Source organism: Camelina sativa, unplaced genomic scaffold (genome assembly GCF_000633955.1).
Source record: "Camelina sativa cultivar DH55 unplaced genomic scaffold, Cs unpScaffold00743, whole genome shotgun sequence".
Taxonomy (NCBI): Eukaryota; Viridiplantae; Streptophyta; class Magnoliopsida; order Brassicales; family Brassicaceae; genus Camelina; species Camelina sativa.
The window spans coordinates 9,641-10,526 of record NW_010921871.1 but is presented as its reverse complement, the minus strand read 5'-3'; positions in this window follow the sequence as shown (position 1 = coordinate 10,526).

Below are 886 nucleotides of genomic sequence, written 5' to 3'. Positions count from 1 at the left end.
ACAAAGTCTCTGAATATGGCAGTACTAGGAGAACCTAAGTCCCCCAAGAGTCGCGAGCAAACAATTCTGAACACGTCTGAGCCCTATCCCTATCCAGGTTCCCTTCCCGTGGCTCGCGTAAAACATCTCAATGTCCTACCAACCACATATCCCCTCACCGAGATACCCCATGACCACACAGGGATCATATTCACGCCACAAAGGCCATCTGTCCCGAAGGACCGTCTGTCCCGAAGGACCATCAGTCCCGAAAGACCGTCTGTCCCGAAGGACCATCAGTCCCGAAAGACCGTCTGTCCCGAAGGACCATCAGTCCCGAAAGACCGTCTGTCCCGAAGGACCATCAGTCCGGAAGGACCATCTGTCTCGAAGGACCTTCAGTCCGGAAGGACCGTCTGTCCCGAAGGACCGCCTTAACAGGCACTCTGGCTAAACAGCCTGCCACAAAGGCCACACAATAACAAAAGAATACTGCCACCAAGGCCACACCATAACAAAAGAAATACCACCACACACTGGCACACTGACTCAAAAGTCCGCCACTAAGGCCACACAAGCCCCTCCAAGGCTCTCTACCGCTAAAATGGACAAATTCCAACTCCTGGAAAACTTTCCATATTTACCACTTTCCATTTTTGGAAACTTTCCACTTTTGGAAACTTCTATATCAGGAAACTTCTTCCAAAACCCCGCCTCACGGAAACTTTGTACCCCGAACACCACCTCATCTTGTTACTGAGTCGCACAACCAACCACCCCAAGCGACCGAGTAACAAGAGAGATGGGCTGGAATACTCCATTCCCGCTCCAGCCACGGATTACAGATGGGACCAGGCTAAACAAGCTCAAGGCGCGGCTTGCTTCTCATACCACTTCTTGAACCTTG